The sequence below is a fragment of the Lutzomyia longipalpis genome, chromosome 3, assembly GCF_024334085.1.
Source record: "Lutzomyia longipalpis isolate SR_M1_2022 chromosome 3, ASM2433408v1".
Classification (NCBI taxonomy): domain Eukaryota; kingdom Metazoa; phylum Arthropoda; class Insecta; order Diptera; family Psychodidae; genus Lutzomyia; species Lutzomyia longipalpis.
This window is the reverse complement of record NC_074709.1, coordinates 9,836,341-9,858,093: the sequence shown is the minus strand read 5'-3', so window position 1 is coordinate 9,858,093 and position 21,753 is coordinate 9,836,341. Positions and strand designations below refer to the sequence as shown.

Here is a 21,753-nt window from a genome sequence, read left to right as displayed (position 1 = left end):
TATAAACATATATGTAGGTACAATACAAAAGCTTCGCAGACACAAAAACCATTAATATGGAACTTTGCGTTGCGGAGATATTGCCACTCGCGCTATTATCTATCTACAAGACGAACAATAATTTTCCCATTTAGCACACTATTTAAGCCCATCTGCATGAATCTGCAGTCCTCTCTCTCTCTCCATGAGGGGAAACATTTTCCACGCTACATTTTCCCCCCATATTATGTACTTTCCATGCGCACGAGAGGACCCAACATCTACCCCCACTTGCGAGAGCTTTTGATTTGTATATTATAACAGAAAGCTCACTCCCCTTCTTGTGGGACGATGAACTGTGTACGATAACAGTTTCGCTGCGACAGTCGAATGTGTCGGACACAAACTTAAGTCATATCACTGAGTTGGGTATCATTGAGGAAATTTTCTCAGAGAGCGGTCTTTTATGAAGAAGCACCAGGAGTGACTTCATCAACAAGGGAGCGTGTGCTGAAGCAACACATTCCTTCTTATCAACAATCCCACTCCTATCGTGCAAGAACATCAAGACAAACTTATAGAAGAAGTTTATGAGAATAAAAAAAAACCAATTGATTTTTTTCCCATCGTGCACCATTTAGTGAACACGTTAAATATTTCATAAGTGATTTATATGGACATTTGTCTTGGTTGTTCATGTGAAAAATTTATCACTCCCCTCGCGGCTTATGGAGTGTGAGAGTTACTTTTTTACTGTTTTGTAAAGGAAGAAAAAGTGAAACAGGAGTACTCTAGAGTGTCTTTTTTTTTCTCCTAAAAGTTCCAACATTTTTCCAACAAGATACATAAAAAAGCACAAAAACAGTGCTGGCTGAATATCCTATTCAGAAGAGGTACACCGCGCGCTATAATACCTGTCGAGTGGGGATCACAGGAGTTGGAAGAGAAAGCAATCATCCGAAAGCACGTAAGTCCCTCTTGAAAGGCAGAAGCGATGTAAATTAAATCGATGATGGGGCAATTATTAATTTGGCCATGTCTCCACTGATGCAGAAAGAAAAGTGAGATGGAAAAATGTTGGCTTCTGGCATTTATGGGCTATATTTCGTGGGAAATCCACGCAAAGGAAAAGACCTCCCCGTATCTCATCCCTAATTCTGTGCCCCATCGCATCTGTTCATCTCATTTGGCGCCACGTTATTAATTTTTTTTTGGGGGGAAGAAGAAAAGCTTCTATTATATCCCATCAGTTTAGTGCTGAAGTTGAAGGGTCAAATATGAATTTCAGTGGTATTTGATTAACGCTCATAGATCCCTTTGCTGACACATACCTCAATAACAACACCGTGCAACAGCATTTTTATTTCCAAAACAACCATCAAACACACTTTTTGCATTGATTGATAGCTTCAATTATAAATATGCCAGGTTCTTTCTTTTGACTTTTTTTTCACCCCTGTCATGTTCAGTTTTTTTTTATCTCTACAGTACCCAGCCTAAATTCCTTTGAAAAAAAACTATTAAAAAATTACTTGAAGATTATTTTTTTTAGCTGTGTGAGATCTATATCTTGCAAAGTTTTCGTCGTAGAGAAAAAAGTCCTGAAGGACAGATTTAATTTTCTTTTCATAAAGTCACATTCAAGCCATTTTTTTTATATACAGAATAAAAACTATTAAAAGAAAAAAGGACATTTCACATTAGGAACGATTTCTATTTTAATCCTAGACTCACAAAATTTCCCCAATATTTATGAATTCTCAAAATAAGCGTTAACAACCTCAACTTTAATTCATCATGGTGGTTCTTGGAAAGGCTAGTGTCAAAATTACGACTTGTCTGACCACCCCAGGGAATATGTTTATTGCAGAGCTATAAAATACAAACCGTGCGAGAAAGTTAATAGACACATTAATGCTACAAAGTTTTCATATGTTTCAAAGTTATTTCTATTTTGAGAATTGCAAAGAAGATTGCCCAAAAATAGATTTTAAAGTTATATAGAATTTCTTCACATGTAGCCTCAAGGAGTTTGGCCATCTTTTGTGTACCTTTGACAGTAATATCGATCATTTGTGGCAATATAAAAAATATCCTTTATAGGAAATTTATCGACCTCTCAGTTCGACAACACTTTCCTCTATTTTCACGTGAAAGGAGTGAATGTTGAATTTTCTGAAACCCTTGAAAAATGGCTAAATTCCCCCAAGTTTCTCTATTATTTAAATAACCCTATGTGGTTATTGATTTTGCTGTTTATTTTTCAAGAATTCACAGAAAGTTGTGTGCAAGAAGAATTTATGGGAAATGGAAGCCTCTGGTGAAGTTGCAAAAAAGTTTAAAAAAGCTTGAAAAGTCGCATTTCCCGCATTTCTCATCAAAGAAAAGCTGAGGTGGAAATGAGATAAAGTGCAAGGCAAACAACTCCTATAAGATTTCTTAAGAGGCTATGAAGTTTTCTTTTTTTTTTTTTAATTTACCTTCCGCCGGCGTTTTGATCTCGATTAGAGCTTTTTCAAGACCTACAACAATTGTCACGGCATATGACTTAATAATATTCACATTCTCAACCCTTTATTGCATTCGACCAATTAATTATTCTAAATTACTTTTAATTATTTTTATATTTTTATATTTGTCTTATTTTCTTCTTAGTTAAAAAAAAATTGACATCTCTGCTTAGTTGAAACATAAATTTCGTTACACCGTGTTATGGATTTCATGGCATTTTCACATTGATTGTTACCGCCTCAAAGGCATAATTATTCGTTAATTGACGCAAGATGACAAATAAGAAATTGGATTGATGTGGCGAGGACACATCTTAAGTACGAGAGATAAAATCAACGATATACATATAAAGAGATTATGAATAAATAAATTGTGTCGCACGGTAGTGAAATGAATTTCCCCTGAAGGGAAAAAATATATAAATTATTTCATACTATTCAGCCCCATTTATTGATGTTTTGACATAGAATGAGGTACACACCGGAAACCAGAAATAATTCACGCTGTCTGTGCAAATAAATTAAAATGTATAACCAACACACTGAAAGCTCCATGTCATTCGTTCTTTTTCCCCCCTTTTGGTGAAAAACTGCACTTTGCTGTATTAAGTGCATTGGAGCATGAAAAAAGACTGCTGGGGAATAACTTTTAATCTCATTCAATTCATCCTTATAATTGTATAGGGAGGTTTTTTTTTCATGAAATAGTTTGTGAAAATCTACACGGAAAAGTTTTTAAAAGAGAAGAAAAGTCACATTTTGCTCACTCACAGCTGCACTCAAAATCTATTAAGAGATCTCTTGAAATTTTAAATTTAATTTATTTTAATTTGTTCTGAATTATTTATGTGATATTACGATGGTATCGCTTTTTTGGACTGTATAATAAAATGAGGTTAAATGGTTCATTGGAAAAACCGCTCCAAAATAACTTTTATTGAAAGCTGTGTGAAAGTTAAATTATCAGAAAGTTTCGGTTGGAGCTTTGTGAAAAAAGAAGCTTTCAAATAGAAGGTTGTCCAACTTACTCCATTAATTTTGTTCACTCAGTTTTACGTAAGTTTTTATTTTTTCTTCCTTTTATTAAATAGAAGAAAATATTTCTTGCAAATATGTAGCATTCAAGACATTCTTTTTAAATATAAAACATAGTTTCTTTCTCGTCTTTCCCAGCAAAGCTGTGTTTGTTCCCCCAATTTACCTCGCACAGTCTCCATTATGCACTCAAAATGTTTTGCAGTATATTTATTATCATATGTATATGAAGAATACATAGCTCTGGATATATTTTAGCATATATCAATGAATCTTCATCCCTTTACTATACGAGATTTTCTGGATTTTCCCAAGAAATATTGTTTCTGAACTATTTATGAATAATTTAAAGAAATATTGCAAATGAATGCCTCAATAGTTGGTAGGTAGATTAAAAGCTCTCTCTATAAAAAGAAATACATACATATAATATACAATCCATTCTATTGATGTCATGTACTACATACATATATCAAGTTAACAATATACACTTAGAACAACACCATGGGAATCATTTTCCAAACATGAGATTCCTTTTGTGTGGCACACACATGGAGGGCAAATTGAACCACACACCACAAGGGTTTATTTTTTTTTTCTTTCCCTTCTTCTCAAAATACCGTCGACGAAGGAAAAAAAGGAGCAATATTAGCAGAAGCTTTTGGGATAATATCGAAAAGCTTTCTTATTTTGTGGTGAAATACATATACGGAGAGATTTGTCCACAAAATTGAACGCTTTATCCCTTTTTTCGAGGAGGGAAGAAACGACACACAAAAAGGGATTGAATTCTTCTCACATGATGGTCTATGAAAAGACATTTACATAAAAAAAAGTTGAATAAAATTTTATCTCACGAGAAATATTCACAGTAAATTTCGCCCTAAAAAGAGCTTCTTGTGCGGAAAATTTTAAATTTGCACCAGCAGTGGGTGGACATTCAGAGGAGAGAACCAATTGTACTTTTTTCTTTCGCTACTTAAAGTTATTTTATTTTATATAAATGATTTCCCTTTGTGCTAAATATGGAGAAAATGTAAAAGGAGTATACTCTGGAGGGCAGGAAGGTGGAAAATCTAATTTTAGGGGTGAAAAACAAAGGGCTGTGTGCGACGCATGAGAAAATATTTAAGTGTCAGTGGGAAGAAATAAAACTCAAGACGAAGGTATTTGTGGAATAGAACGGGAAATGAAGGTGAAATCAAATCTAGCATTTTTTTTCGTATATAAGAATTCTATTAGGTTTTTTTTGTCTCAATATTCTTATCTCTTTTTTTTATATTCTTATCTCTCAATATTTCTTTTAACTCCCCTTCATCTATTCTATTCACGTGAAAGACAATACACCACCCCTGAAAAAAAAACCCGAATCATGTAGGATTTTTATCCAAGTTTTTTATCTGTTTGAGAAGATAAAAGCTTGTGTACGACGTGATTGTAAAAGTTTTCTCCTTATACAACTCCAATAGCTTCCACAGAGAAGAAACAAGGAAAAGCAGTGAAATAAGCAACAGTGGAAAGGAATTCAACGATAAATCTAGTCATAAATAAAAAAAAAGCTTCCAGTCACTACAACTAATAATACATATACGACTCAAAACTCTTTGTGTAAGAGCTGTACAAAAAAATTGATCAAAGATATTAATGAATTACGTTTGAATTTCTCAAAGGAACTTTCAAGAAGAAAAATTTTCATGTAATTTGAAAAGTTTTCTTGTGCTACAATGTCTTCAAGAGGAATTTTAGTTTCAATGCAATTTCACTCCATTTGAGCACACAGCCATTTAGCATAAAGTTTTGGGTTCATTTTACACTTTTCACGGGGAAAATTTAAGTTTTTAAATGACCGTCTTTTAGGAAGAAATATAGGGTTTTTTAAAAATAGTATGATTCTCAAAACGTTGATTATCCTTAACGACCTCACCGTATTACGTAGGAAATTCACTTTAATTCCAAAATCTTAACTCAAACATTTTATTTTATTTTCTTATGCTTCCGGTGCGAAGAAGAAAATTTCCTTACTATCTCAATCACCCACTTAACATTTTAATCATTTTGTATAACAATGTTTAGGCATAAGTTCGACAGAATGAATTTTTTGTGTGTGTTTGAGAGGGTGGAAAAAGCACATGTGAGAGCATTATTGAGTGCTAACATTCTTCACTGTGGCACATGCCCCTAAGCACGACATATATAATTTCTTCCCCGATCACTATGTACATCATTTATCCATTGTCGACAGAATGTGTGGCTCACTTGTGTTACATCCCCTTTCATTCTCCTCTCGGATGGTCTTTGTCTCGGCGAATGGAAGTAAAATCCACCAAGACGATGTTCTTCAATTGCGGGATAGAAGAAAATATTCACACGAGAGTAGTAGATGGTAAAAACGCAAGGAGGACGCAGTATAGAGAAAGAATGATGATGATAGCACAATGATCTAATCTGAGAGTGATTGCACTTCCCAGATGCTATGAATGACTCCCGGATACTCCACTCTGTTCATTTGAAGAGAAATGTACACGGTCATAACGACTGGTATGTAGAGCGAGAAAAGCATTTCCTTTTCAGGGGGTGCTGTAAACTTCACCATCTATATAATGGTTAAATGAAAAACCATGAGATTATTAAGAGAGAAAATTTCAGTTTTAATTTATACGATGGGTGGTCCACTGACGAAATGCATGAGAAAATTCAGACAAAGAATGAGTTTTTTTTTTCATCTAAAATTTCTTTTTCATGTGAACTTTGAGGTAAAATGAAATAAAAACATTTAAAAGAAATTCTTCTGCAGGATAAATATAGGAACTTTATTCAAACGTCTGCAGTTTGAATTTTAATAGTTTTGTGCTTTTCCTTTATACAGTCATACCCCGCATAATCAAGTCTTGGTTAAACTCTTCTTACGCATTAAAATTAATGGGTGAGAAGTGTTTAACCAAGACTTGATTAAGCGGGGTACGACTGTACACTGAAAATGTCTTTGTGCTTGCTGTTTTAAATAACATTTTCTTAAATCCTTTTAATTTATCTTAAGAAAAACATTAAGGATAATCTATATACAAAATATGGGTTAAATCTTTTTATCAGAAAATTAGAATTTTCCCAGAAAATTGTGCATTTGACATCATCCTTACTGAAACGGAATATTCTCCTGATTAAATGCACAATTTTATGACCAAAATCCTATTTTTTTTTATCAAAAGATGGAACCCCAGGATATTATAAAAGCTACTACACTGTCTGGTGTTCTTCAACACACTTTATAAGGCACAAAAGTACATATAAAACTGTAGGTATTGATTTTGTAGTTTTTCCTGTAGATTTTATTTTACATACACGTGAAACTATTTATTCACTTTATGTATTGGATAGTGAAAATTATTTAATGCTCGAAAATTCCCTCATGTGGAAAACTCTACAAAGAACATCTCTTGGGATTCAATACATTTTACTTTATACATTATATTTATAGTTGTAGTACATAATAATATCCCACTAAATACACACAAAACACTCTCTCTTTCTCTTTACAGCATAAAGCTGAATAAAGCTCTCGAAACAATGTCTGTGGTTTGTTGGTGCCTTAAAAAACCCATCCATCCCTTCGTCCATATAATTATATATGGCGAGGAAATTTAACAATAAATTGCTGTATTAATTCCACTTTTGATAGAGGAGTCGTTATTTCAAGCGCTCTACGCTATGTTCCCGAGAATATTGGAGTATTGGCCAATGCTACAAATTTCACAATATATTGCCATGTTATAATTAATTTAATATCCCTATACTATAGATAAAATCATGCCATTCGCATCACGCTCTATTGGGTATCCGATTGGACGTACTTAAGACTAATTTATTAATTCTCTCTTTGTGTGGAATTTTCGATCGCCTGATGGTTCGGGTCAAGTGCCCCATAAAGTTTCCAAAATTTATCAAAGGACGTCATTTGCTTATCGGAGAGAGTTATGCGGAACAATTTAATAAATTATTTTTGCCAATATTGCGCTCAAAGCGATTGCTGAATATTAAAGTTGTGTGAGAACTGCTTAGAGGTATAATTATGTTGTTTTACAAATTGCTATTAATATTCATTTCCATTTGTTTGTCTGTATGCAAAAATAATGATTTGGTTCACCCCCTGTAGCTGTGTGGGGGTGGATGGGATGAGTCAAATTACATATCATTAGCTTAACCATTTTATTGTAGTTGGAAACTTATGGAATAATGGGCCTAATTCAGCGACCAAGAAACCCTTGGAATTCGCTTTAAATCTTGAAATTTCAGTACAAAATTCAAAGATTTCAAGGGTTTCTTGGTCGCTGAATTAGGCCCAATGTTTCCAATAAATGAATATTATAATAAAACTTATGGCGAATTATTTCTTATTAGTTTTTTGAAAAGCTTTGAGTGCGATGAACTCAATTTTTCATTGCAATTAAGACAGAAAAATCCTTAATTCTTTGAGAAGAAAATTTATAAGGATTCTTAATCTTCATATAAAAAATGAGGAAATTAATAACACATTGCCCCTGTCCTCCCTAATATTTTAATCACATGAAATGTTTTGTTATTTCCTCCCAAAAAATATCTTCTTTCTTGTACAAATACCTCAATTATTGGTGCGCGTAGGTAAATTGTCATGACAATGAAATTCATAAATCTACCCTCCTCTACCTTTATTCTCTAATGCAAGAAACAACGTATATGAATGAGGTCAAAAAAAAACATGCAAGAATTGGACAATAAAAAAAAAATTAAACAAAATGTTTCCGATTCGACATTTACAAGAAATATAAACTTCGGGACTTAATTAAAATTCCTCTTTGTGTAAACGGTGTGTTGGCTTATTTTATGAGCGAAAGAAAAACTTGTGGAAAAACGCGAAAGATCAGTTGGGAAACAATTTGGAGGAAAAGCTAAACATGAAAATATCATGTCAGATAGCAGAGAAAATTCAACTGAATCGGTTATACACAGAATTTCATCATCGTTTATGGTAATTGAAATGGTTTTACCATCCATTTGTGTACATCCCCCGCGTCACCCTCAATATGTCTAGGAACCCAAATTCCATTGCAAAAGGTCTTCTCTATCTCCATATTTCTTCGACGGAGGGTGGATTTGGTGTAGTATGTAATTTATTCGGGCACGTTTTGAAATTTTTCTCACACCCACAAATCCCCCGCAATGCTTCCGACCCTATTTTCCGTGCGAAATATTATTATATGTATCGTACCCAACCAGAATCTGTCGCATGGAAAGGCAAAAGAATCCATTGACGATGGTATGTGTATGTTATTAAAGAAAGAAGATAAACTAATCGGATTAAATGATTATTTCTATAATAGTCAAATTTGTATGATTTCTTGTAAATTTTCGAAACAAAGTATATGTTACAGATGTATAAAGAATCTTCTTAAATGTAGATAATAATACAGAATCTATAAAAGAATATTTTTATTCAAATGAAAAAGTATAAAATATCTTTATGTATTGGCATGAGAAAACCAGATATTATATTTGATAAGCTGCAGATGGCGCATTTGCAATATATGTAACATTTCTTTTATACGATTTCTCTGTGAAAGCTCATGTACTTTTCAATAAAACTACTTGATATTTCACATAAATCGCACGTTGATTTCATTTTATACAGTATTTTGGAAATAGAAGAGATTCATATATTTTTCTTTAAAATATTTCAAACGATATCTTGGAGGTACAATACGTTTTTGCCAATTAAAATACAGATTTAAAAAAAAATTAAGCAAAACCCCGAAGGACGAATATTGTAGAACGGCTTCGTTTGAATTTTAATGAATGTTTCCGAAAGGATTTGAATGAAGAGCTAAATTTGATGGGTTTCTCCCCTCCTCCCTTCGCTCCAAAAAAAGTATGAAATAGGAATATTTTTTTTGCTTCTAGTCACGTTGCCTCGGAGATGAATCCACGAAAGAAATATTGTAGGTATACCTTACCAGAGGACATAAAAAAGAACAATATTCAATTTTCATTCTTCATTAAAATTCTATGCTGTGTGTGCTTGGGAAAAAATATATATCTCACAGCAATGAACCGCAGCAGAGTATGGGAATCAATAGAAAAGCACATGGAAATTGTCGTCTGGGATGGGATGTAGAAGAAAACATTATTAACTGTCCCTGTGTCTTTTCACTTCACTTGCTTTCCATTCCCCAAATTATCTGCATTTTCCTTTTCTAAAATTTATTATGATTGCTTCTCAAATTCCATACATAGTCTTTCCCCTAAAATTCATCCAAAACATTTTGATAAATTCCTTACAAGCAAAATATCCCCTCGAGTTAGATGGTTTATAGCCACTCTTGAATTTATTCCGCAATTTCTCATGATAATTGAATGAAAGCTTTGCACTGAAAGCTTTTTCACATACATAATGTCTCTTTATTCTTTTCTACATTGACGTTACCCTACATAAGACGCCGGGAGGTAATGAAAATGACAAATCTCTTTTTCTTTGAGTGTATTAAATTATAAATTAATCATAAAATTGTAAGAAATTGCATCAAGAACACTAAATTCACTCTTTTAAATGCTTTTTTGCATAATAAATTAAATGAATTAAATTAACCACTCGAAATAATGCGTTCTAAATAATTCGAAATCCCATGAATTTGAAACTAATCAGTTGCATTACATATAATTTAGGTAAGTAGGTACATTATTGGTTTACATGACAAACAATAGCAAGAATTACAATAGCAAGACAATCAATATAAATTTTTTAATGATTAATTTGATAATTTTGTTTTGCTTTTCATTAGCAAAACAACTTATTTACATAATTCAAACATAAATAAAGTATCATAGAATGCAATATGTAAATAACTAAAATTCAAGATATTATAGACATTCACTTGGTCAATAAAAAAGAGTTAAGCAGAAACAATAAAATGTTCAATATATAATTTTAAAATTAACAGAGAATTGTTATATAGAATATTTTACATATAGTGCAGATTAAATGTCACAGATATGACTAATTGGGATATAATATTCCTTGAAAGGTATAGAATTTAACACATCTTTCGGGGGCTAGAGTGATGTGTCCGGGATATCTTGAAGGGAATCCCATCATGGTTTGTTATCATACACTGAAAAAACAGTTTGTGCTTCGACTGTCGGTTTTACTACTTTTCTAAGTACCAATTAAGTTGAAAAAGCACCACTTTATTTCTCAAATATCTATATAGAGGCGCTGCTGGTTATATTTTCACACAATATCGCTTTTTTTTCAAAAACCGATTATTCAACTGAAACTTCTTCTTCTTTTTTTCTTAGTTTTATGTTATATTTGTTAAACAATAATACAAAATGTGTGGTGTTTTCCTGAAATTCGGCTTTTCCTGGGGATTAGGAACTTCATTTTTTGCTTCTTCAGGGGTTGAGATTATTTTCCTCAATTTTCATGAGAAAAGAAAAAAAGAAGAAGATTCTATATCGATATTGAATATCGATATCGATAATATCTTAAAAATCAAAAAAAGGAAGAAGAAGAATTTTGGTGCTTATCCAAGTACAAAATAAGCAGTAAAATGTCGAATTTGGTACTTGAAAAGTTAAAATTCTTTCAGTGTAGCATTAATTTCCTATTTTCCTCCCCAACACAAAACCATAACTAATCTCACCCTACGCTACCTCTGGGTAGTTTAAAGGCAAACATGCAAAATGCAATTGGGGGTATGTTGAGTATGTTGACCCAGTGTTTTGTACTGTGTTATATTCAGAACACACGCATCCTCACACGAAAATTTACTTTCAAGCTTTGCCACGGTACATGCTGCACATTATACACACACATATTGCACTAACAATAGCCCGAATTAATTTCAACCAGATATGCTTCACATTACCCCCAAACATTATACCGAAGAGCTAATATTCAGATGCATTGAACAACATTAAACGTGCAAATTTATCTTTTTTGAAAATGATTAAAATCTATATAGAATCATTTTCATTTTGCATCCTTTGGACAAACTAACAGAATATCTCTGCGGGGAATAATTTTGAAATATATTCAATTGCAGAGGAAAGATCGGATAAAATCTCACAAATTTGGTACAAAGCAAAACAACCAGGCGATACCCATTTTGAAAATTGTACATATTACCATGTTAATTCCGAAAATTCAATTGTAAATGCGAATACCACGCGGTTTGTTGGAAGAATACATAAAAGGAGTATCCCTTCTATTTGCAAAATTTCCATTATTCAAATAAATCGAATTATAGCAATTTCTAATCTTTGTTCTCGCTATATTGAGCAATTCGCGCAAATCAACGGCTTCATCTCAAAATAATTTGAAGCATTTCAAATAGATCCTCTACATAATATACCTGACGTCTATATGTTATTCCAATATAATAGGAATGGATATAGGTATCATTGATTGACGTTTGATTGTTCTCTTATTTCATGGATTTCATGTAGGTATTTTAAAATATCTTTTGAGACTATCTTCCTTTTATATTATATGTATATTCTCATGCGATTAAAGTAGTTTTTAGAAAAAAACATTAGCGAAAAAGACACTAAGACTGTCGAAAAAAAAAAATTTAAATATGGCGCGCACTCGAAGAGGAATAATCATGGTGGTGAATTCGAGTGGTGAAAACAAGGAATGTGGGGAATAAAGGAGAGATTTGGCGGAAAAAAGAGAGAGAAAGTGTAATTTATCGCGTTAAATATAAGGTTTATTCGCGAACACCTACCATATTTTTGCTGTATATTTAAAGCGGTGTGATTTATCGATTCTAGCAAACTCGAAAAAGCAACATACCTTCAGAATAAAGAATTATAAAACTTACGATTCAATATTGATTTGTAAATATCGAATCCTGTTTTTAGGTCATTCCAAAAAAATTAAATATATTCTCTAACTCACATTTTCACCTTTGTGTCCGTCCATACTAGGTCTGTCAATAAGACCTTTAACCCTTGGAGGATTTTCGTGGCCAAAGTGGCCAATTTGACTTTCTTCAATCGCTTTAAAATTGTAATCTATTAAACATTTCGTGATAAATTCTACATCTGTATATAGGAAAGTTTCATTACTTCAATATCGTCGAAAGAAAACGTGGAAAAATATTTTCTTTTAAGAGAAAATTAAGGTTAAACTTTTGAGGTTAAAATCCTCGATCCTCCAAGTGTTAAATGTGTATTAAATATCACTTGAGTGCCAATTTAGATAGAGCATTAAATAGCTTCTCCTTTTAATAAATTTAAAATAACTAAGAACAAATCCTATTTTAAGCATCTTACTGTACATAGGAAAAAAATTGTTACCTATTTTTCGTCATTTATATAACTTTATTTATTTATTCTGTAAGTGCTGTGTCCTTATATTTCTACCCCAAACGCAGGGGGATATTACTTTTTGTCACATACCTGTCACACTGAATATTTTTTTATCATCCAACAAAAGTATATGATGCGCAATGAAGGCTATTAAAAAGACATTAAATTGTGAGTATACAGGACTTAATTTTGTGTGCATGATTGCTTAATGATTCGTTTAAAATTTACTTGGTTTTGTGTATATTGTGTGAAGTAAAAGTTTTTACGGAAATTTCGCAAACAAGCTTATAGCATAGAGAGTGTATCAAACACCTCAAATGCTTAAAGTTATCCTTATCTCATCTCTGGGAATTTGCCCTTGTTTCAACTCTTGCCGGGGGTGTTGTTAAATATGTTAGAGCATACCAAGCGGAGACTATATAGAGTGGAGTTGGGGCCGTGTAATGCACACACATATCCACTCTGTGCTTGGACGAAAGATGGGATGAATGTGAGGGAGGTTTTACTCTGGGTGCGATTGGTGTGCAGAAAGCTTCAGACCAAAAGCGACTGCAGGGAAGCTCAAAGTGAATGAACAAAATGTGTGATTAAGAGAAAATCCGGTATATGGGGAATTTTAAATAGTATGATCAATTTTATTTCAGCAAGTTGAGTCTCTTTTTCATTAAACCTCCCCACACACATATAGGGGAGAGATTGTATTTCCAATTGATAACCCACCCCCAATGGGATAAAGGGAACTAATTGATATGAAGTATAAATCCCACAGATGGGTTGGAACACGTGCAAAAGAGATTATTTATGGGCAATCCCATCGTCGGGGCAATTGCATGGGAATCAATATTGATAGTAAATCAAGAAATCAAATGATCATTAAATCTCATATATATAAAGTCCATTGCAGAGTTTTCACCACCACCGTCTATATGTGTTGAAATGCTTCTTGAATTGTGTGCACAAGACACTTTCACTTCAACAAAAATCCACACGCAACGAATGTTTAGACGGTGAGGGTGGTTATGGGCGGATGGATGGGTGAAGAAGAATAAAGAGAGGAAGTTTTTCCGAAGGAGTGCTCAAGTGGGAAAATAAATGTGAGATTGAGGGCGATCTCGGGGTTGAAAATGGAAGGGGGGAAAAAAGAGAGTGTGCAAGGAGGTTTTATTCACGAATCACTTCTAAGGACTATTTCCACTTGACTACCGCATGGGAAGACACTTTCACAGAGGCGAAATCAAGCAAAGAAGAATACACACACTATATACAATACATAGATGTGGAATTATAAAAGATGACGCGAATAATTTATTTACAACCCTCCACCCTATTTGCCGGATAACTGCCTTATAAGTGGAAGTTTTGGAGGAAAATTTTCCAACATTTCTCACGCAAGGAGTGAAAAAGGACATGAACGAGGGTAGAAATTAAAATTACCTATTTACCGGGGAAGGGCTTATGCGGGGGAGGGTGTAAAAAGTTTTACAGTATAGAAAAAAAAACACGGAATCACCTCAAGATTTGTCTCATTTTAAACTTTTAGGTGTTTTTCAGTATACCTTGTTGACTTTTGTACACAAAAATGGGGTGTCAACGTGAATATCTCCTTCAGCAAACACAAGCTTTAGGGGTGTAGGTAAAGGCATATATATGTATAAAAGAGAGGTCGGGAAAAGGCGTGCTATGCGTCAAAAGGGAGGATTTAGGAGCAAATTATGCGAATAAATTGCTAAAACATCAAAAGGAAATGGAAAATCAATAAACTTTTTTTCCATCTCAGAACTTTGCCTTTTTTTGGATAAAAAATGAATGAAGTTTTAATACTAAACACAAGAACTACAATTAAATTTTATATAGATTTTTAAACTCTTACTCTGTTGCATTTTAGTTTAAATTCTCCAAAGATATTCGGGGTTTATGCGTCATGTATTACATGCGGTCAAGTGTTTGTCCTTCTGCAAAGGGAAACCACACAGACTAACCACTTGCTGAACCACAATACATAATTCAATTAAAACAGAATATACATAGAAGTGTATTTAAATATGAATGTATATCTCACAAATTTGGGTAAAATGAACCAATATAGGGGGGAAATGAATCATTTCTCATTTGTAAAGGGGTTAATATGATTAAGATTAGCTCTTATTTGAAATGATTCATTTTGTTTTCAAAGACATCGAGTAAAATTTTCAATGAACCGATTTACCTCATTTTGATCCTATGTACCCCCCCCCCTTTACAGTATTATCTCCCCAATCAACGCATCAAGTCGTTTATACCTTCAATTTGAAGGCGGAAACACGTGTCATCACAAAAAGATTCTTCCATGATTGAAAGGGTGGGTGTTTGAAAATTACCATAAATTTTCCTATTTTCTCAAATCGTAAAAGTCTACAAAATTGAACAACGTATTGAACTTATATGGAGAATACCGTCGTATATACACGGAAAAGCTTGCGCGCATTCCACATGGGGGAGGTTCTCTCATACCAAATGACATTTTTTCCAAATAACTCACACTTTTTCCTAACATCAAAAACATAACGGCACACATATAGAAGGAAATGCGTGGAAATTGGGGTAGTTTTCTGAGTAATTTTCCTACATTTCAATAACTCAAATTTAATTTATTTGGAATTTGTTTGAATGCGCGTAGAAATTGATTTTCCTTGGAAATTTTCATTCACAACACAATTTGAAAAAAAAGTGTTACATTTGTTGATAAAGAACCTTAGAAAATCGATAAAAGTTTCCTATTAATATTTATTTAAAGAGTTTGCAGAAGAAAATTGCACGGAGAATTTTCTTAATGTTTAATTGAAATTCAGATTAAAATCATCAGACCAAAGTGTTGGAATAATAATTTATTCTCCGTTTTAAAAGAATAATTTAAAACAAGATTAACACGATTAACACCATGAAATAAATCACACCTGACACATTTCTTCTTACAAAAAATTCAAGAAGATAAAAAGTTTGCACTTTGTGAAAAAATATCTACAAAAGAAATGTAATATAATGCGGTCAGTGCGGCGTATTTTAAACATTAAAAATTGGAAATTTTTAAATTAAGGAATGTTTAAATATTATTTAAAGCTCTAATGTTTAAAAATATTGAAAAAAAGAAAACTTCGACTTTTTTTTAATTTATGTTTTTTTTTCTAAAGTTTAGGTAACGTTTCTTTTTTATCGTTTGGCATTTCTTTCTTAACATTTAATGTTTCTTTTTTTCGTTTGGCGTTTCTTTCCTAACGTTTGACATTTCTTTCATGACAATTGTTTCTGTTTTTTAACTATCTATACAATTTGTTTCTAGAAATAATTTCTTTTGTCTTCTTCCTGACTATCCTTTGGCTCACTTCAAACTGTTCAACTTTCAATAATACAAATTAGCTTTTTATATCGTTTTAATTCTATTTAAGTGTAATGCTTTGATTCTATTAATTTTAAGTATCCTTCATAAATTTCAAACATTTCTACCAGAAAAAATCATACCTTCAGATCAAATTAAATTTTGATTGACTTTTGTGAAAATCTTCTTTCGTATAAAGCTTGAAAAATATAAAGCGAGCGTCAGAAGTTGTTAGTCTTATCAAAAGAATGGATTTCATGCTCTATCTTCCTTTAACACTCAACAATTCTTTCTGCACACAAAAAAAGAAGAGAAATAAATTGAAATTGAGAAATGAGAGAATAACATAACAAATTTGATCATTGATGATACTCTTGGCAACCTCTTCATGGGTATACATGAAGTACATCTAAACCTTTCAGCAAATGTGAACGACCAGGATATGGGGGGATTATATATGGGAATGTGTCGGTGATGATAAAGAGGATGAGGAAAAGTGAGGAGTGACAAATCACATTCCGCAATTTTTATGTGGGAAAGTCTCTTTAGCTCTTGGTTTGGGGATAGTTAAAGTGTTATTTATGTGTGGCTTTTATGTACCACAGTCATGAATATTTTTCAACATACCATCGCTTTACATTATCGGGCATCATTTTTCAATTCATTTCCCCCATTTCAATGAAGGTTTGAGTTAAAGGCCCCAATCAATTAATTCCCTTCTATATATTGTAAATTTTGTGGAGGTAAGTTCTCCTCGCATTTAAGTGTTTTTGAGGGTTGTGCGAGAAGAAAATGGTTTTGATTTAGTGAGTATGTCTGCTCGGGGATAATGTGCTCCATTTTCAACATAGCCCACCTTACCTCAGTAAACTCTACCCCAACATTAATCACGACATGTAATTTCATTTAATTAATTTCCATGCATTGTCATCCAGAAAAACGTAATATTTTTCCACACCATACACCTCTTGTGGCTGCGCTGAAATACTCAATCTCCGCACCGTAACAAAGTCAAACGAGCTTCCCAAAGCATTTACATTTCACGGAAATTATTCTTTTATGTAAATTTAAAGTTTTTTTTCGCAGCACCACGACTCCTTCCGAGTATGTGGTTTCACGTTCAACCCAAAGTTGAAAGTTTAATAATAGATGGCAAAGAGGGGAATTCTTTTCACATGGCAAACACCCAAGTATGGCAAGTCACTGTGCAGCTCCCATCTACGATACATACCAATTTTAAAATCAACTCCCTTCCGCAAACTCAGAAAAAAAAATAAGTACAGCAATAAACTCCTTTGGACCACTAACGTGGTTATGAGGGTGCAAATGAAGAAAAGTTGCTAATATGGGAAAATGTAAATTGGGTAAAAGTTCTCGTGCACAAGTAAGAAAAAAGCTCCGTCAAAGAATAATATTAGAACTTATAAAATGCGAGTTTCTTGAGGGAATTATCATTTATCCAACATCATTGTGAGTTAATTAATTTTCATGCAAGATGCTTTTCTTTCCTCAAAGTGGAAAAGAATGTATTAATTTTTTTACTATTTTTGAAAGGATTTTTTTTTATTTTGAAACTCTTGACATCATTCCAAAATGTTCGTCATGCATTATGTTATAAAAGAGCAAATAAAGACAAATAAAATTCAAAGTCTTTTTGATAAATTCTTTGGGATAAACTCCTTTAAATAAATTAAATTTTAATTTTTTGGAGATCAACTCACCCACCCCAACCCCTCATCCTTCCCTTTTTATTATTATATAATTGCAAATTACACAAAATTAGAATCCAAAATTTCATATGCAATGCATACAGAGGGGGGTGACAGGAACACAATTTAATTCGAAATGCAATTTAGTCTGAAATTGTGAATTGCCAGCTCACGAGAGGACACACCGTGCACACACCTCTCTAAGTGGGGGAGGATTCTGGGGAAGTGTGTTGTATGTAGTAATCACATAAAATTGGTATTTTTAGCAACACACCACCGTGCTCTCCCTGAGGACGCCGATAAATTATATCTCATAGCTTTTGCACAATGGTCGAGGGTGTTGTATTGAACATGGGAGGAGGTGGTTCTATAGGGAGGACAGCAGCAATGTGGCTGATGGCTATCAGAAAGCAATTAGGAATTTGTGATCATCTTCCATGATCGGTATTTGATTGTCTTCATATGGCTAACTCGCATAGGTATGGCCTATTTAAGTGCTGCGATGCGTGGCACAGGTGAATGGATTTTGACCAACTATCGACAAAGATATAGAATCGATTGAAAGATTACTTATCTCATGGGACGGTCATAGTCACGGAACATTGAATTGATTGTCTTTCTGGATGGTTATTTTCAAACCAAAGCATGACATTCTATATTATGTGCACATGTACACTACCCGTCAAAAGTTTCCGGGCAAGCAAAAATGGGGTATTTTTGAAGGCAAATTTTAAGTGGCTATATCTCCGGCTGTGGTTAACCGATTTTCAAAAATTTACCAGTTTTGGAAAGGTACATTTCTCACCTTTCCAAAACTGGTAAATTTTTGAAAATCGGTTAACCACAGCCGGAGCAGTGGTATCAACGCAGAGTACTGCCTTCAAAAATACCCCATTTTTGCTTGCCCGGAAACTTTTGACGGGTAGTGTATGTATACATATATAGTATGTAGATTATTTAATAATAAAAAAAGGTTTCTCCTACAATGAAGAACATTTTTCGATACATTTTGCAATTTTTTTTCCAAACCACAAACATTTTTCGGAAAATTGCTTCCGGCTGTTTTTTGCTCTACATTCTTCTTTCTACCCACAAAATTATTATTTAGATACATTGTCTAATGGAATATATTAATCAATAAATATATGTATATTATTCCCACATAGTACACGCAATATTGTGCAGAGAAATGTGTGTGAGATTGAGAGATTAATCTTTGGAAGGTTTTGGGAGCTTTCAACCATTTACCATGTTTTGAAAGCTTTTCAGCACGCAAAATTCACCCACAGTAATTATTTACGCCAAACACCATAAAGAATGACGAATTGGTCGCTATGGCAAATGAATTTTCCCTAAATGATTTCCGAGCATCCCTATTGCTACACCTTGAATGGAGCTCACATTTAGTTTTTATTTTTAATAAAAACCAAATAGAGGTATCAAAGCTTTTCTTTCATCAAAAATAGGGCAAATTAAAAAACAAAAAAGTGAATTTTACAACTCTGTTTAGTTTGATGTTAATCCATTTAATCCTGCAGTGCTCAGCAAAGAAAATTCCATTCAGCGTATTCAGCGATTATTTTAAGAGGATCTGCAGTTATATATGACGCGGTATATATTGACCTTGAGTGGGAAAGTTTTTTTTTCAATTTTATGGGGATATTGTTGTAGAGTATTACGCTACCCTAGCTAGCTCATATTGATTGCTATCTACAATATTACCGACTTTATTACTGATGCTCACCAAAAGCTCTCTCTCTCTCTTTGAATTGAATAAGAAAAACCCAGATTGGGTAAAAAAAAAGCATTTTCACGCCTCTTTCCCTTTAGTTGGAAGTTCCTCTGTATGCGATACTGTGTGCTTTCAAACAAAGAATAAATTTCACAGGGCTGGGCTTTAACTGCCCAATATAATTGACCCAACAATGGGACCTTTTTTTCACCGTCCCCACCACAATGAAAATGATATCACCCTGGGAAATTATTTATGAGCCTGGTGGTCTTTTAAACTCATGACATTTGCCCCACATTAGCCCCAGGCATCGATACAACATGATTTACGTTAGATTATGCGAGAACCTTTTGTATACATCTTTGCAAGATTCTGATTTAGGATAAAAAAAATGGCAACTCATGGGTCACAGGAGCACACGAAAGAAAAGGGGAACGTGAAAATTTATCAAATTATTATTCCATTGGTGGAAGCTAACAAGAGGGGCTTTTCTCTATTACGGGAAAATTAAATCACTAAACGACAAAAGTCGGGGAAAAATTTTTGTATTATATGGGATTATTGGCTGTTTGCCATGGCCAGATTTTTCCGTCTCCGTGATGGATTAGTGTTGAGGAAAAGTGTGAGTCCGAAAACGCTTTGGGGGGAGGTGTGAGAAATTTTCTACCCAGAGAGAGTCTTCACCTGAGTGAACAAAGACATTTTGGGGAGCATGGTACCGCATACTGACAAAACATTCGCACTGGGCTTAATTAATCATCAGCATCAATTACTGGAGAGACATTTAGGCAAGAACAATTTAGCATTCCACATTCATTCTCCTTCTTGACTCCACTCAATGTCGGTTTCCTACATACAAAGTTCTCCTTCAGTTTCCCCTTTTGCACGAAGGGATGATTTAACCCACTCGCGGAGTGATGGTGTTAGCTAATAAGATGGAATTACCACACTTTCCCTGGCACATGACAATATTCCTGGTATGAGCTTTCCGGAGCTTTCGTATATTTGTACAATTTAACTTCGATGGAGTGTACGAAATGTAGAGGGGTTTGAGTTAAATTTTCAAGTGCTTCTGAAGCACATCATAAACACTAAGGAATAACTCGCAGTGACTCCTGTCGTCTTGTGGTTTTACAAGGAAAATTTCAATGTTTGAATTTTAATTATCCCCCAAGTTTAATGTACTGAATCGTGTGCCTATAATGAGGTTGTTGATGAACGAAGCACAAACAACACACTCAACTTACACACATAAGGATATAATAACTGGCTAAATCAACTGGCAGGTTAAACATTTTAGTAAAATATTTCGTGCATTAAAGTAACAAAACGGAGTAAGGGTAATTATTGTTTGAATAATAATGAGCTTTATTACAAATTTGTTCGTGTAAAATAATATTTATACGTTGTGCTAAGCACCATTCATAGCGCAGAATAGAACGGATAGTTTCATAAAAGATTTTACGATGTATCCTTATCTGGTGTGTAATGAATTCACTTTTGGCCAAAATGTTATTGCATAATTAAAAGTGCGTATAGCAAAAATATTTTCTTTAGCGACATTTTACGCGGAAAACTTTGGGAAATTCCCATTCCACGCACAGTATTCCACAAAATAATATTCAAATTTCAACAACAGCGACGTGCAGATTTTTTATAGTGCAAAATTTTAATTAAAACTTTAACCACGTATCAATCATTATTGTGGTTCCATTATTGAGATGTTTTTACGCAAAATTATTTGCTTCACTGTTGAGACGTTGAGTCCTGTCATTGATTCAAATTTAATAAAAGATTTTTCATTAAAAAGTATTTAAAACTAATTGGAAATTGAGTTTCAAATCACACACATATTAAAACAATTTCTAAATAATATCATTTTATTTAATAATCTGGAATATTTTACTTTATTATGCAAATCTTCTACAAGAATATATCCACATTAGGCATGCTGTACGAAGACCAACAATATTAAATATAACTTTTCTGAGAATCTCATGCCTACATTTTACTACCTAACGTATGAGATAGGTATATCCTCTTGCATATTAACTAGATGTGGGTTCATATTCGTTACGAATAAACTTCCAT

General features: G+C 33.3%; 2 protein-coding genes across 2 annotated transcripts in view; one reads left to right on the top strand and one right to left on the bottom strand.

The window, feature by feature from the left end:
• The first annotated feature begins 365 nt into the window (after positions 1–365).
• The window catches only part of LOC129791959 (GTP-binding protein Di-Ras2), a 51,304-nt gene continuing 29,916 nt past the window's right edge, over positions 366–21,753 (top strand). Inside the window, exons 1-2 of the mRNA XM_055830643.1 lie at positions 366–714; positions 800–946. The gene's annotated coding sequence lies outside the window, so the exon portion shown is untranslated. The remainder of the gene's footprint in view (positions 715–799; positions 947–21,753) is intronic.
• LOC129791905 (NADPH:adrenodoxin oxidoreductase, mitochondrial) overlaps positions 18,782–21,753 on the bottom strand; it is a 298,769-nt gene continuing 295,797 nt past the window's right edge. The window contains exon 2 of the mRNA XM_055830523.1: positions 18,782–18,830. The gene's annotated coding sequence lies outside the window, so the exon portion shown is untranslated. The remainder of the gene's footprint in view (positions 18,831–21,753) is intronic.